This window comes from Schistocerca gregaria, chromosome 4 (assembly GCF_023897955.1).
Source record: "Schistocerca gregaria isolate iqSchGreg1 chromosome 4, iqSchGreg1.2, whole genome shotgun sequence".
Classification (NCBI taxonomy): Eukaryota; Metazoa; Arthropoda; class Insecta; order Orthoptera; family Acrididae; genus Schistocerca; species Schistocerca gregaria.
In genome coordinates, this window is record NC_064923.1 from 629,989,953 (window position 1) to 630,003,936 (window position 13,984).

The 13,984-nt window shown below is 41.3% G+C and overlaps 1 protein-coding gene across 1 annotated transcript in view; it reads right to left on the reverse strand.

The window, feature by feature from the left end:
• Positions 1 to 1,226: 1,226 nt before the first annotated feature.
• The window catches only part of LOC126267844 (uncharacterized), a 1,288,882-nt gene continuing 1,276,124 nt past the window's right edge, over positions 1,227 to 13,984 (reverse strand). The window contains exon 7 of the mRNA XM_049973152.1: positions 1,227 to 2,863. The gene's annotated coding sequence lies outside the window, so the exon portion shown is untranslated. The remainder of the gene's footprint in view (positions 2,864 to 13,984) is intronic.

The following is a 13,984-nucleotide window of genomic DNA, read 5'->3' on the forward strand; positions in this document are numbered from 1 at the left end:
TCACAAAATAGTATGCTGTACCTGCCGTCAATCATCTCGTAAAGAACTGTTGAAGGTGTAGCAAATTTGAACTACAACGTCACGGTATTTATTTTTTCAAATTAATTTATATAATAGATAATCACTTAGAGTTCATAAGGAAAACGACCTCAATAATTCCAGTAATCGAAGAGATAAGTAGCTATATTATTCATTGAAACTGCCTGCTAAATAGAATGGGATGACTAACACAACTAAAAGCTTACCCACTGATGCTAAGCGCCTGACAGGCAGCAAAGTAAGATTTGAAAATAAGCGACGATGGTTGTTTCTCTGTAATTCCTTGTTGAGGATTTGTAGATTATTTCGTGCAAAAGTTTTAATATGTACCTGAGTTATTAAAAGCATGATTTCATCCATGATGGATATGAGGTCGTGGTTGTAAAAATCAAAGTCAAAATGTCAGTTTAACCATGTATTTACAGTGCTAAAAATATGAATCTCTGGTATGGTTTTTCTCAAAATGAAGGCGTGACTGTCTAAACGTATAAGCTGTAGTGTTTTGTACGCTGTAAATAGGTAGTTCATCCGACTCTTTAACATTCATTTATGAAAGTTAATATTATTACCTGTATGTCAGTTTTCCTGGAAATTGTTAGTATACAGTCTTATTTAAACACAGTTAATTTAACATTCTGTAAATTAACTCTCATCACATTATTGAGATACATCACGCAACTGAGGCGACAGTGAATTGGAGTGGGGTTAACATTTTAGTTGCGATGATACAGATTAAGGTATGCTTTCGAGGTTATAGCACACAAAACATCTGCTGGCTTTACTGCAATCATCTTCGTGGGCCTTTTAAATATCGTTCTTCTCATTCATTGGGACTATGATTTACGTACTTTTTCACGCCCTGGTGTTTTTTTGGTAACAGCTTTTATCAACATATGTAGTTCAGCTGTGAAATATGTGTATGTCAATACAGGAAACAGGAGTTCGCTTGTTGTATAAATAATTACTCTTCAAGGAGTCTAAACCTGCTAAAAACCAAAACATATGTGCATAAAAATTCTGTTTCTACGAGAATTTCCTGGAAACTAAATGTTCAATAGACATTTACTTAGAATGGAACTAACATTAAGATGTCAACTGCCGTTACTTTGTCAGTTACAGGAAAAAACATCAAATTCTTTCACACAGTGTAGGGCGCAAATTAAGCATAAGAATCACAGATAGAAGAATAATTTCTGCAATAATGTTTAATCATTTTACCGCCAACGTAACACAACCAATATTTGTTTTCTTATGAACAAATCAGCAACAATATAACACGTTCATCCTTTATACAGTTCTGTACATAAGTCAGTATTTAAGCTTAAAGAGGCCAGCTGGAGAACTTAACAATGCACAGTATAAGAACCAGTTAACACATAGAGAACAATCGTGTCTTTCACTGTGTTAGGCTTTGGAAATAAGTTTCAGGAAAACACATGTTAACAACAAACAACAGTCTGTGAGCCACGTGTTTGCCTGCTGTTACTTAATACATAAAATTTGATTTGGTTATCATCATATTCCGCTCTTTTCATTAATCCTTTGACATGGCAACAGAGTTTCTAAATGTAGTTACGAAATCCAGAGTAACAGTGTGCACCTAGTGAACTGTACGTGAAAGGAAAATCGGAGAAACGGGAATGATTGAGGGCCAGGATCTTTCTTCGAATATTGTTGAGTTTGTAAGTGGCGTGTAATCAGAAGTGGATACTTCAGAAACTATTTCTAAATAAACAGCACATCTAAAAGTAATTCTCCAATTCATTCAGGAAAGAATATGCTAGACAAAGTGCTGCCTTAATGGGACTTGTAAATTTAGTTACAAACCGTAGATGCAAACAGCGCACTGTGTTCGTTTATAGTAAATTATAAACAGTCACATGAGTGGAAAAGAAAGAAAAAACTAACATACTGTACTTGCTTTCGGATCTTGTAAGAATGTCAGTGATACTGAATAGTACTGAATGTTTATCACTTGTGCTGTCGAACTGCAGTTCGTAAAACATGTCAACGAAATTCCACATGAGTAGAAAAAAATAATATATGACACGTTATTTTGGCTCTTGTAAGACAATAAATTGGACTAAATTGTACTGGATGTTAATTACTTGTGTTCTCGAACAGTAGTTAGTAAATCACGCCAGAGAAATGATGAACATGTTTTCCAATAACAGATGTGATGCCCACAGAGCCGTTGTTTCCTTTGAGAATGTTATCTGAATGAAGCACCTTTGGTACAAGGTAGTAGGCTCGTATATGCACTGCTGTTTCACATATAGAAATATCTCTTAATATAATTGCAACACTCATTATAGCTGAAACATTAATTACGTAAAAATCAATTAATTTGTAATGTAGGTTAATGAACATTTAGTATTTGAACATTTCGTACCGTAGCACACCAATAACAGAATATATTTATGTACAATGTATTTTCCATTAAATGTGAGAGAACATTTAATTCAGAAACACGATATATGGAACGAAGTTTGTTACGGCGAAGTAAAATAGCTCATCTGTCCGTACACCCTTCTTTTCCTTTCTTTTGGCCACCAGTCTTTAAAGGCTGTTACCCTGTTCATCAAGTTTCGAGTACATTTTTCTGCGCCGTTCTCGAAGGCTTTTGCCGGCAGGAATGCAAGTCACGCTAAGAGCCCTTGGGAAACAGTGCACTGCTGCCGCTACCAGACAAAAGCAAGCTCCCAGTAGCTGCAGTTTCTCGCCAGTGCCGGGGTCTTCGGGCCGTGGCACGTTGCGAGATGACGACCGCTTGTCTCGAAGGTCCAGACGGCGTTTCAGCCACTTCTCGGGCCGCTTTCTGCAACTGCAACAAGATCGGCGGCTGTAAGTAACCACCACTGGCGTGAGGAGAGCAAGTGGTCTTAGAATTTTTTATTTTTGAAGTGAAATACAAAGTGTGAACTAAATGTAAAGGGATTTTTCTAATTTCTCGGGCTCAATACATGTGATTTTCAATCATTTATTATCATTTTAGCAAACATGTCCTTGACGTGTTCTAATTTTCAACTGTTTTTCGTGTTTGGTTTATTTTTGACAGTCGAAACGGTTATACATGTTTTCCAGTGCTCGGTGGATTCTTACTTTCGAAAGCGATAGATCAAAGACTTTGCATTAAATTTTGCTTAAAAATGTTGACTGTGGCTTTTGGTGAACCTACTATGAGTGAGACAAGAGTTTAAGAGTGGTATAAGCGTCGAGAGGGCGTTGAAGACGACTTTTCACCCTGGGCGCCCTAGCACATCAATTACTGACGATAATAAGTAAGAAGTAAAGAGACTCGATCAGAAAGGTTGCTTATGACGACGATATAGATTCTGGATCATGCCGAACAGTTTCCAGATTTTTTGGGCATGATACTTGTAACAACAAAATTTGTTCCGAAATCGTTGAATTTCGACCAGAAATGAGGTCATGTATACATCACCAGGAAACTGATGGAGACAATGGTGCAGAACTTCCAAAGTAGATTATAACGGGTGACAAGACATTGGAATATGGGTATGACGTAGAAACCAACGGCCAGTCATCCCAATGGAAACTGCCTGAAGAGACAAGACCGAAAAAAATGTTCGATTGCATGGGAAGCTTCTTCTCAGTGTTTTCATCGATTACAATTGGACAATACGATCGTAGTGTCAATAAGGAGACTACCTGGAATTTATGTGCCGTATGCTTGAACAATACGAAGAAAACGACCTGAATTGTGGCGAAACCACTCGTGAAGATGGCATCAAATAATGCTCTCACCTTAACGATTTTTCGTGTTTCTTGGTAAAAAACAAAACTGTTATGTCGTCTCAGCCACAGTATTCGCCAGACACAGCTTCTGCGACTTCTTTCTATTCCCGAAGCTGAAAAGAACCATGAAAGGTCGTCGTTTTGCCAATACGGTGAAATAAAAATAGAATCACTAAAGGAGCTGAACACCATAACGAAAATTCGGTTCCAGATTGGAAAAAACGCTGGCGCTCTTTTATTATATCTGAGGGGGTTCAAAAATGGTTCAAATGGCTCTGAGCACTATGGGAGTTAACATCTGAGGTCATCAGTCTCCTAGAACTTAGGGGGCACATGTGAAGGACCAAAAGGTAACAGATGTTCATAGTTTTCCATACAAACTGCAACAAAGGAGGTTCAATCACCCACAGTATTACCGTCACTGAGACGATCCGATGGCTTGATCACGTCAATCGTCAATGCAGTTCCTACTGAGAACACTGTTGCCGATACGATGGAAGACACAGAGTACTATGAGTGTCTTCGCTATGAATTAGTAGAGCAATCTGTGAATAATAAAACTGTGATTCCATACGAAGAACTATGGCGGAAATGTTGCTTCAGTTAGTAGACCACATTGTTTCATATCCAACAGTTTCGTTAAACGAATGTCTCTTGCAAAGACGGATCCCCAGAATCTACAAAATCTCGAATATCGCTATACGAGGGAGGATCGGAAAGTAATGCACAATAATTTCATCCTCCCCTGGTACTGCAGCTGGAATGGTGAAATTTCACGCCAATACAGTTAGAATTTTGTGCTACAGATGATACTTTGTTTTCATGTACAGCTCTAGCGGGAGAAGCCTGATATAGAAATTAAAATGGAGCGCATGTACCTGTCGTCAACCGGTGAAGAAAAGCGAAGTGTAATTCGATATCTGTGGACGAAAGGGCATAAACCGACTGAAATTCACAGGGACACAGGTGGCGTGTGTGGGAAAGACTTTATCGACCGTAGAAAAGTCTCCAAGTGTGGTGTACTTTCTTCCAAGAGGGACGTGTTAACCTTCGTAAATAACTACGTTCCGGACGAGGTGTAAGATACTGTTCATGACATGTTGAAATTTCGTAAGGTTAGTGCTTCCTGGATGCTTACGATCCTGACAGACAACCAAAAGTACCAGCGAATAACGACAAACTTATGTCCCTCAGCGTGTTTCGCCGTAGAACTGCATGACTTTCTGGAAGCACCCGTCCCTGGAGATGAGTTGTGAGTTTACACTACACGCTCCAAACCAAGTAGGCTTCTATGGAGTGTAAATTAGCTTGTTTCCCAGCACGAAGATAATTCATTGACTCAATGCGCTAGCAAAGTATTTATGACAGTGTTCAGGGATGTGCATGATGTGTTATTGGTGAAAACAGGACCACTGTCAATGCGTCAGCCTACATTAAAAGTTTGGTTACGTCACGCCCTTCGTAAGAAGCGACACAACACTAATTCTGACGTTGTTACTGCTCCTGTTCGTGAGAAAATCACCAAGTTTAAGTGGGAGGTGCTCCAACATACACTATGCGGTCCAGATCTTGCTTCGTCGGACTTGCATCTGTTTGGTCCCGTGAAGAAATTCTTGGCCGACCAACGCTTTGCGACAGATACTGAGGTGAAATTAGCGGTCCGGAGATAGATATACTCCAGTCAAATGAACGTCTACAAACATGGCATACAGAAAATGGTACCACGATGGAAAAAATGTGTTGAGAACGTTGGTGAACATGTAGAAAAGTAGGTAAAAATGTAAATTTTTGGGAATAAAATTAGTGTGCGTTATTTCCTTCCATTGTATTAAAAATTGTGGAAGGAAAACGCCTGAGAGAACGGAAACCTTACAGCCGATTAGTTTGGTAAATGCTGTAGCCAAAAAAAAAAAAAAAAAAAAAAAAAAAAAAAAAAAAAAAAAAAAAACGGGACAAGCCTCTGTGCCTGATGGATCACAGATAGGTAATTGGCATGAGCACTCTGCAGTACGGTTCCGGGAAAGGAAAAACAACCGACGATGCACAAAATGACGCAGAGCACACTGTGAACACTCGAACGACAAGTACGTTATGGGCAATCGATAACGCGTGGCGGCCTGCCCTGATCAAAAGACTGAAGTGTAACGACAGATCCAGGTGTCTTTATAACAGCACAGACAGGCAGGTGAACCTGGAATGCTTCAGGAAGAAAATCGTGAAAAAGATCACCAAAGACAGCCTGTAGGATTCTGTTTCTGTGACAAACGCTACAGGCTGCAACACCTACGCAGACGATCTGCTAACTGCAGCAACTGCCAATACAAGGGCAAAATCAGAGGGAAACGACAGGAAAGTTCCTTAAAATTTCACAATTAGTGCTTAGAAAATGCATTTGAATAAGCAAAGCAAGATGGTTTGTATGTTACTGAAAGAAGCATTTTCAAACCCCAAAATCAGAATAAATGACCAAACTGTAAAGAGAGAAGAGTGAAACATAGGCATACATATCAACGAAAATGACTGAGAATAAGCCGAAGAAAAAGAAAAATAATGAAAAGAAACTGAAAGAAGAATAGCGAGAAACTTAAAATCAAAATACTTTACCACGAAGTAGATGGAGTTAAGAGATTGTGATACCTTAAAAGCATAACAGCATATGACGTACGAAGGAAGGAGAACATATTAAGCAGATTCTCACAGGAACAGATGACACTTTCGGACAGGTATCAAAGATCGGACTCTACGTCTACATCTACGTCTACGTTTATACTCCGCAAGCCACCCAACGATGTGTGGTGGAGGGCACTTTACGTACCACTGTCATTACCTCCCTTTTCTGTTCCAGTCGCGTATGGTTCGCGGGAAGAACGATCTCCGGAAAACCTCCGTGCGCGCTCGAATCTCTCTAATGTTACATTCGTGATCTCCTTGGGAGCTATATGTAAGGGGAAGCAATATATTCAATACCTCACCCAGAAACGCACCCTCTATAAACCTGGACAGCAAGCTACACTGCGATGCAGAGCGCCTGTCTTGCAGACTCAATGTAAGAACGGAATTTCTGAGGATGTACCTTTGGATAAGAACATCGTATGGTAGGGAATCATGGACTGTCGGAAAACAGTACAAGAAGAGATTCGAATTATTTGTGATGTGGTGGTGTAAACAGATGTTGGAAATTAAGTGGGCGCATAAGAAATGAGGAGGGTCTCCGAAGAATATTCAAAGAAAGGAACGCATATAAGATAGAGAAAAGAAGAAAGGGTGGGATGATAGGACATTTGTATAGACATCACGGAGTAACGTCCGTGGTACTAAAGGGAGCTATAGTGGTTAGAAACTACAGGGAATGACAGACATTGGGATATGTTCAAAATACTGTTGAGGACTTGTGGTGCAAGTGCTACTCCGAAATGAAGAGGTTGAATAAGACAGGAATTCGTGAAGGGCCGCATCAATGCCATCAGGAGGCTGATGACTCAAAAGCAACTAACTAAATAAAGCAATTATCGATAATATTCTTCTCGGGTATGCAGCCGGATCATAACGTCTTCATGACACAATATTTCCGCGGTCCAACTGGCCGCCATCTTCAAGTGAGAGTGCTGGTGCACGATCTCGCCTGAACTGACTTCTCAGCGCAAGCGGCGGCCCCTATATAGGCCGCAGAAGACCCATAACGCGTGCGCGAGAAGGTGCCGTAACTGCTCTCTAGCGCAGTAGACATACCCCGCCGCCAGTGGTGGAAACAGGCGAAATCGAGATATCGCTGTCAAAAATTAAAAGAAAAATATTACGGCGATCGAATCACAGACTGTTGTTTTTTAATGTCAGATAACACCGGGTCCCAAGTCTTACTTAAAAGATAACCCTTGTCTCTATCAATAAGATTGTCAGATAAACGAATCTCTATGGATTCTTTTAAAACACAGTCCCAACAGCTAGATGCAGGGGCCACCATTTGTGTCTCGTCATACAGCAATCTGTGTCCCTCGGTGAGACAGTGTTACGCCACTACAGATTTCTCAGGTTGAAGCAGCCGTGTGTGCCGCTGATGCTCAACACATCGGTCCTGAATGGTCCGGATTGTCGGACCAATATAAGCCTTCCCACAGTGGCAAGGGATCTTATACACACCGGGCTTTCTCAAATCCAAGTCATCCTTAACAGAGCCAAGCAGCGCTCTAATCTTGGGTGGCGGACGAAAAATACTTTTAATATGATATCTTTTCAGAATCCTTCCTGTCTTCGAGGAAATGCTCCCAGCAAAAGGCAGAAAAGCCACCGATTTGCAGGTATCTTCTGGTGGTTCAGGCGAAGGTCCAAACTGGAAAGCACGACGGATCTGTTTATCTGTATAGCCATTCTGCTTGAACACAATCTTAAAGATGGTCCAATTTTTGTGTCAAGCTTTCTGCATCTGAAATGGCATAAGCTCTTCTCGCCAACGTCCGCAGGACCCCCGTACGCTGGAACGATGGGCGACAGCTAGAAGCATATAGGTAACGGTCCGTGTGCGTAGGCTTTCGATTAACACTATGTCCCAGTGTCCCACCATCCTTTCTGTACACCAGAACATCCAGAAACGGAAACTTTCCATCACTTTCCACGTCCATGGTAAACTTGATGCTAGGGTGCGGCCTATATAGGGGCCGCCGCTTGCGCTGGGAAGTCAGTTCCGGCGAGATCGTGCAGCAGCACTCTCACCTGAAGATGGTGGCCAGTTGGACCAAGGAAATATTGTGTCATGAAGACGTTATGATCCGGCTGAATACCCGAGAAGAATATTACCAATTATTACGCCGGGAAAGCCTTCGAAATCACAAAGCAATTATCAGTGAGTAAACACAACCTAGAATTAATTTATAATAATAACTCATCTGTGGATTCCTTTCCATGGTGTTTCTCTTTTTGAATGATGGAAACAATAAACAAACGCAGTTAGTTCCACTACGTCATTCCAACAGATAAGCCGCCATTAGCAACAACTGGAAAGTATAATCTGCCATTACGTCGAATCTTCAATAATGAGATTTCGGTTCTGAGATTTGCTAATGTGCCTAGAATATTCTCAGTCCCGGTCTAGAAAAACAAAGACTACATCACCTTAAAAAGCAAAAATAATTAACTGACAAAACTAATAGAACACCAAAAAGAAAAAGTAAATTAAAGAAGATTATATGGATTGGTATCACTCATTCGAAATTGTTTCGTTTCCGATCCCATGCTTAATGGTAGATTTTCTTCTGTTATCATAATCATACTTTCACCTCTACCACTTTCCGCTATTACTCGTAATTATGATTGGAGTGACCTGTGTTAGCTGCTTCACCGTGTATATGTAGATGAAGAATTATGCAGTAATCAGTTGTAGAAATGGAAGCAAGTTCCAAACATCTACATCTGTATCCACATGACTACTCTGCAAATCACACTTAAGCACTTGGCAGAGGGTTCATCGAACCTCCTTCATATTATTTCTCTCGAACAGGACGCGGGAAAAAGAACACTTATGTGTCTCCGTTCGTGCTCATATTCCTCTTATTTTATCACAATGATCATTTATTCGTGGGTAGTTGGGTGCCAACAGAAAATCTGCATATTCGGAGGAGAAAGTTGGCATTGATTTTAGTGATACGATCTCACTGCTACGAAAAACATCTTTACTTCAACAGTTTCGTGAGCCGTGGGAAACATGCTTCCCAACTACAATGAACTCGCTCCTAGTCCCGTGGGATTCACAGTACCCACCTCTGTACGGTGGTACTACCTACTAAACAGTATAGGGTACTACTACCGTCGTGTTTGCTGTACCTTCGTGGAGAGGCATTGTATAGCTAAATGTTGCTCTGTAGAGGAGCCCTTCAGTGCTGTTTGCGTGACATTTTGTGAATTTTTCCTCCAAGCTATAGTATAAGGTAAATAATTCTGATTTACCCAAATTTATGAAGGAAAACGTGGAACTGGAATGAGGAGAATTCCGGTTTGAAACAAAAGGACCCGTTTCTGCAGTAAAATGGATGGATAACCGTCCAGCCACTTTCCTGTTCTCAATTCATTACCCATGAGAAACAGCCACAGTGAAAAGGAAAAACAAGGATGGTACTAGTAGAGAGATTTCTTGTCCTGAAGTTGTGGCAGAATAAAACAAAATAATGGATGTTGTCGATAAGTTTGATCAATTACGAGAAAGGTATGCTATTGGCAGACGTTCTGTAAAATTGTGGCACAGAATATTTTATTTCTGGGTGGATGTTGCTGCAGTGAACAGTTTTATCATGTGGAAAATTAGTAAAAGAGAAAGTGGAGAGCATGATCAGCTCACACACAGGATCCATCTAGCCAGAAAATTGATCGCTGGCTTCTCATCCCAAAAAAGGCGTGGACAAAAACCTGTCTTTCTGGCAAAAAGGGGTAAAGTACCTGAAGATTTTTGTCATATGGCTGTAGGGGAGCATCAACCCATTTTAGGAGAATCCTACTGGACGTGTCGTCATTGTAGTACGAAAGCTGCGGAAAAGAGCACTCGCTGTGTTTGTACATATTGTCAAATACCATTTTGCATAGACCCATGTTTCAGAAAATTTCATGGCAAGTAATTGTGAACAATCATTGTAACAATAGAAGTCAATTTATCAAATAAGTATGACATATATTGAGAAAGTTGTTTTTGTCATTTTACACCAAGGCAGTGCAGTGGGAAGAACACTTCCCACCTTGTTGTGTGACCTCACTTTCACAGTTGGAACAAATTTGATTTTCTGTATGATAAATATACCTATTTGTTAACTACTATCTGCTCTACATTTTTAAAAAAACTGCTCAATAATTTTGCCCACGAAAGGGTTAATGATTGCCACCATAGCGCGCGTATCATATCCGCTACACTCATCTTTCGCGATAATACAGAACGAGCTGCCCTTCGTTGAGGTTTTACTAACCTGGAAGGCCACATCTATCACACGGGCTCCAGAGTATAGTTGTGTAGTACCGCTAGGGCTGAAGTGTGGTGCCTTATGAACTCTTGTATCTGTAGACTCCAGGGACTCCGAGAAACACGAGCACAACTCCCCATCCCTTGCGCCCCTTCTGCGAGTCAGCCTCCAGGGACGGCGGAGCGTCGCTCGCAGATGCAGTGCCTGTTCCAGCGCTAGCGCCGCTTTCTCGTTAGGCGACCTGACGCTGGAGGCGGGATCGATATTTAAATGCCAGTGTCATGCATAGTAATCTCGTTAAACTTAAGGCTTGTCTGCCTGCAAACAAGAAACTGGTAACAGCTCGCTGTATTTACATAAGGTTCCCGTAGCTCACCACCTCCACAATCCATACACACACACACACACACACACACACACACACAGGTACACACACATGTTACATGGAAGAGCCAAGGGAGTACGCGCTCAGAAACAGCGCGGGCGCTCTCAGGTTTAAATAGCAGATCCTACGGCTGCGTGTAAACTGTGGGACTGACAGTAATCCTGTCTCTGACTCGCTCCTGTTTCAGCATTTGAATCTCCACACAGAAAATTACCGTTTATTCTGCGACACAGTAGCCGACAGTCAGACCAGATGATTGCCCGGATACGTCGCCCAGAATTGAGATCTGCATCTGGTCATTAGTTCCTGCCTACTCTCCCTCCCTCCATCCCAAAGTTCATCATTCAAACCCCTGACCAGTAATACTATACCTTAGAGTGCGAAGTGGCGAGGTTACAGCAGCTTCAGCAGCATGGGACAGCCTTTCCGGAGTCCGAAAGGAGCCACATTTGCTCAGTAGCTTGATGGTATTTTGTTCGTTATAGAATAGACTTCATCATTCCCCAACCATTCGTCCCACAGAAGATTAAGAAATTCATCAGGAACGCCCATTTAACGTATACAGCTAAGGGAGTGTGTGTTAATCGCACTTTTTTTACGTACCATCTGGTTATAATGAAGGCGCAGCTCCTCACAAATGTCCAGTATGTGATGTAATTTACGTATGAGAGCGTAGTTTGGTAGATGTGTTAATACGTTCAAGCGGAAAAGATTTAGGCTGAAAACAAAATTAGGCGCTGTGAATGCAAAACAGTCGCACAGAAATATTTCCGTATGTAATATATTAGGAACGAGACCTGAGCAGGGAAGGTCAACCAGGTGAGAGAGGCATGATGTCGATTTCATTATTAACCGCCAGTTACATAACTGTTTATCGCTGCAGATTCCCGTGGAATCTGAGCAACATCTTCCTACATGCCACTATTCAGATTAGATGAGACAGAATTCGTCTCTGGTAAACGTGTTCTTTTAGATGTCCCTAGAGCCAAACCTTACGTGGATCCAGATCAATTAATCTTGCAAGCCATGTATATGGGAAAAATGGTTCAAATGGCTCTGAGCACTATGGGACTTAACGTCTGAGGTCATCAGTCCCCTAGAACTTAGAACTACTTAAACCTAACTAACCTAAGGATATGACACACATGCATGCCCGTAACAGGATTCGAACCTGCGACCATAGGGGTCGGGCGGCTCCGGACTGAAGTGCCTAGAACCACTCGGCCACATTGGCCGGCTATCTGGGAAACTTCCAGAGATAAAACGTTCCTGGAAGGTTGTATTAAGCAGAACTTTCACTGGGCGAGCCACACAATGTGTTTCCCCATTTTCTGCGTAAAAACAGTAGCTTCCACTCAGCTGCGCTCTTCCAAAGCAGGGATCGCATGCTGCACAAAGAGGTTTCGATAAGGCGCAGACGCCATTGTACAGCTGTCAGTCCCTGTTGGTGTATTCCTCTCGAAGAATAACGCACCAAGAATGAATGAGCTTATGAATCGACAATACGAAATCACATGTTTCGAATGCAGTGGTTCTTCGTGAACTATACACTATTTACCAGTACCACAAATCCGACGACGGTTCTGTGTATTCACTGCGTTCTAGAGTGTAAAATTTGGCTCGTTACTGCATACAATGTTTCCCTACAAAATGTCATAACTTTGATCCGTGGGAGAAACCGAAGAACAAATTCAGAAAGTTAGTACGGATCGTGAGATTTCAGTTGCTGCATCGTTTGGATCTTGTATGGGGACCAGTATGAAACAGGCAACTAGTCTTCCTGTGTTGTTGAGTCCGTGATGGGCAGTTCTCGTGACACTGCACAGGCATTAATAACACCCGTGGCACGTACAGCATGGTCAGTTTGCATCAACGGCAAAATCGCCAATAACTTCCACCGGGGTAGGACGCCTTCCTCTTCCAGGTGCTACGCTACCAGTGTATTCGATTTTGATTATTGTCTGCTTTAAATCTTTTATGACATCAGTCTTCTGCTCAGACCTTTTAGTCAGCGACACTCTCTCATTGCAGCACTCTATCTGCTGCCATTCGCATAAAATTGTTTCCATAACGTCTCCCTTCTCGATATCAACAATGTTTACTCACGTTATGGCTTGTCAAATGACAGCGAGGATCTAATACCGTTACACAAACAACGTACAGCTCCAGATTTGCATCTTGTATCCACAATTGAAACAATTCTTTTTTCCATCGGAAACTGGTTCCGAACTGACGCGTTAGCATATGCACCAAGGTTCACTAGCACACGACAGTTACAGCAGACACTGGACTTCTGTGAGTAGCTGCAGTTTAGTTATAATCACCTGATAATAGGAAAACCTTGTATTTCGGTCAGCATATCGGCATTATCGTCTTTCTTGGGAACCTACTATACAGTAGCATTGCTGCGTGCAGCGTCATCTTCCATTTTGTTTTTATTGCAGGCACATCTACATTTTCAAATTATCTCTTTTCTTCTATTCACTTGACTGATTTTCTATCTCTTCTAGTATTCACTACGACAAAGCTCGCCATTTAATTGCTCGCTGATCAACGCAGAATGCTTTTCACTTAAAAATTCCACGTAACGCTCTCTTAGTTCAAATCTGGTAACTCACTTTCCCATTCAGAAACTTAGTTATTAAACTCCAGTTTATTTTAGGTACTTGATACAATTTATATTCTTCTCTTTATATCTTTTGCTTCACTTTTTTTTGGTTTTCACTGCCCAAAATACAAAATATGATCAATTGACATCGTAATTCCACTGTCAACTTGTACTATTTTCCACTAGAACAAATTGAACAACATCATTCAGAATAATGAGTATAATTTACATGCTTTCCAGTAGCACTTTTTCCTTCCT